The following is a 3,690-nucleotide window of genomic DNA, read 5'->3' on the forward strand; positions in this document are numbered from 1 at the left end:
CCCCACGGCAGCGACCATCTGCAAATCGTAATTAATATGGCTAACGGTTCAGGGCCACCGATTACAATCAATGTTTCGTATGACTTCACACGAAATATTGATTGGAAGAGCTACTCGTTCGCGATATCCGAAAAAATCGAGCTTCCTCTGGAAAAAGAGTACGGCTTCCTGGCTGGCTTGTTTCTCGATACTGCGATTCAACCTCAGACTAAACGCGTACCTGACGCGAACCCTCGCGGGTTTCCTCCTAACCCATGGTGGGACAAAAAGTACTCAAATGTGTACCCGGAGAAGGCACGTATAAGACCTTCCGGGACGACGGGCTGGCAGCCAGCTACTGACAGTACGCGATGGCGGAAACCCGCATGAAGAGTTTGATGAAAGCCAAAAACGTAGCTACTGGCGCAGGGTCGTCGACGGGCTAACGAGAGAAACATCGATGAGCAATCTTTGGGGCACAGTCCGGTGCTTACGAAACCGAAACAGTACTAACGAGAGCGTGGAATATTGAAACCGTTGGATATTCGATTATGCCAAGAAGGTTTGTCCGGATTCCGCCCCGGCACAGAAGATCTACCGCGCCGCGTCCGCTCACGATAACGCGAACGAAACACCATTTTCGATGGCAGAGTTCGCACTTGCTCTCTTGTCATGTAACAATACAGCCCCAGGGCCGGACAGAGTAAAATTTAACTTGCTAAAGAATCTGCCAGACTCAGCCAAGAGACGCTTGTTGAATTTATTTAACCCTTTGAGACGCGATATTTTTTTCATTATTACTGTTATTTTTAGCTTTATATAGGTTTTCGGGGTCGCTGATTCTGATGTCGAAAATGTAAAATTCAAAATGGCGGATCCATTATGGCGACTGTTCTTGTTTAAATTTCATGTTTTTTATATTGGTCTAAAAATTCTTATTAGGGGCCCAATTTCGTAAAAGATGGTTACCATTTTGTAGCCGCCATTTTGAAATTCAAATTCTGTTATCAGAATCGTAATCAGCGACCTCAAAAACCACATTTTTTTCGACAAAAAAACTGATTTACGAAAAATTCTGCAACAAATTCTCAGTGTGTTTCCGACCACTGTGATAATTCTATTATCTACAACTTTGTTGAAGACTGCAAAGCGATCCGACTCCAATAGGAAAAATTATTAAACTTTTAACGAGGTGATGTCTGAGTCAGTTTTGCATGGGGCCTAGCAGTGCATGGCACAGTGGCGGATTTGCCTAAAAACCTGGCCAAAAGTCGAAAATTGCATGGTAGTATTTTGGGTTTTAGTACATATATTGTCCTTCAGTTGGTGCTGCCGCATGCTATTTTAAGTGAAACGTTCCAAAATTTCCATATTTAAGGTGTTTACATATCCAAACAGTTAAAACTACCGCGTTTTGCTCATATTTTTTTATCGAGCGCTCGAAATATCAGTATTATTCAAATGTAGCTGGATTTTGATAAAACAGCCGGTTTTGAATATGGTATATTGGAAAGTTAGGCTGAAGGTATGTGCTTTATTTATAAGCATTGATGTCAAAAGATATAATTTTGTTTGTTTGTATAAAATGTCAATAAGTTTCACTATTTTGTAGCAGACGGTTTCAGCACACATTTTTGTTAAATTATTGAAATATTTTTTGTCCAGGTATGTCCACTATGTTTTAAGGCAATTTGTGTTTCTTGAACGATTCTCTATTTGGAATATTATAGATTTCTTGCCCGAATTTGCCCGTTTTTGAGTAATCTTTGATTAAGTGGAGACGGAGACGGATTATAAGATTTTCAGTTTGAAATTAACACTCGCACTCTTAATTACTGCTGCACCTTCGGTTGTCGTGGCGAGTCGCACAATATTGCATTTTGAACAGGAAGAGTTGTGTATTTACTGGTGAAATTTTCAGCGAGATTCATAAACATTTTCAAAAGTTATCAAAAGTGGAACGCAAAAGACGTAAATAATTTCAGTTCATATTGAAAACCAACAAGGTCAACAGAAGTGATCGCCAAAGGTTCCAAATTTCAAAAATCGATTACGAATACCATGGTTAAACGTTACCGGGAAACTATGACATTTGATCATGCAAAGCAAAACAAATCTAGAGGTGGAATATACGAGTGGATTCTACGAGCGAAAATCAGTAGAGTAGTGCAAAAGAACACTGGGATTTCCAGCTGTGATTTGGCCACTTTGGCGTACACTCCAGCTTGACGAATTTGTTTTTTTGAGAAGGTTGTCAGTCGTGGTATGTCAGCAAACATGACAACAAACCGTGGTTGCTCAAAACTTTACCAGGATTTAAATAGACGCTTCATCGTAATAATGGACTTTAGACAAATCCTCGGTCTAACAATTTAAATAAAACTATAAATCTTAGTGAATTTCACTTGTTTTCGTATTTTTGTCTTATTCATTTTTTAGTTACTACAATTTGCATGCAAACTTGTTGTCAATTTTCACTCCATGCATCGGCATATTCTGTATAATCGGCATATTTTCTATAATTTAAAAAATACTATTTTTTGTTCTTTGAGAAATATGTGCATCGGACAGCAATTGAATAATAATCGTACAGAGAGTTGAAAAGTATTATAACTATGTTGTATAATATTTCAAAATACATAGTATGAAATGACTAATAACATTAATTCTTATAAAGCTACATTATAAACTTTAATGACATACACTGGAATCATTAAAACCAATCATTCGTGAAAATTTTCTTATATTTATATTAATATGTCGGCCATTTTGTATCCGCCATTTTGAATTCTGAAAATCCAACATCAAACTCGTAATCTGCGCCCCAAAAACCGTGGTATGTACCTTTGCAGGTCAATCAAAACCATTTTCGACTTTTGGCCAGGTTTTTAGGGAAATCCGCCACTGTGCATGGTAGTGTATCAGTACTAGGTTCTAACAAACTAAACATTTTTATGGAATAATGGTTAGATTTAGCTGAATAGTATGTTCGGAAGAATTGTAGTACATAATTCGAGTTATGTTTTGGTTAGAAAATTGTAGCTCCACATCTGACCGCATAGATGGCGCCAACACTAACTTTTCAACGAAAAGAGATAGAAATCAGGTGTATTCTACAAAGTTGTAGAACAAGAATATTGCAGTAGTTCTTCCAAACATCTCGATATTTTATCTCTCTCCGTTGAAAAGTTAGTGTTGGCGCTATCTATGCGGTCACAGATTGAACTAAAATTTTCTAACCAAAACATAACTCGTATTATGTACTGCAATTCATCCGAACATACTATTCAGCTAAATCTAACCATTAATCCACAAAAATGTTTAGTTTGTTAGAACCTAGTACTGATACACTATCATGCACTGCTAGGCCCCATGCAAAACTGACTCAGACATCACTTCGTTAAAAGTTTAATAACTTTTCCTATTGGAGTCGGATCGCTTTGCAGTCTTCAACAAAGTTGTAGATAATAAAATTATCTTCTTAAGTTTCACTTTTGGCGATTATCTGATGTATACAGTGCCACCTAGCGGCGAAAATGTGAGCAAAACGGTTTTCTCCATGTAAATTGTCGAAAAATCCCATACAAACTTCAAGCACGTTGGTCCGGTAACTAGACTTGTCCGATTTGCTTCAAATTTGGAACAAGTACTCCTGGTAGGACTAGGAATGAACTCAGGTGTGGGCCGATTGAGTTTTCAAAAATTCATTAT

This window comes from Topomyia yanbarensis, chromosome 2, assembly GCF_030247195.1.
Source record: "Topomyia yanbarensis strain Yona2022 chromosome 2, ASM3024719v1, whole genome shotgun sequence".
NCBI lineage: Eukaryota > Metazoa > Arthropoda > Insecta > Diptera > Culicidae > Topomyia > Topomyia yanbarensis.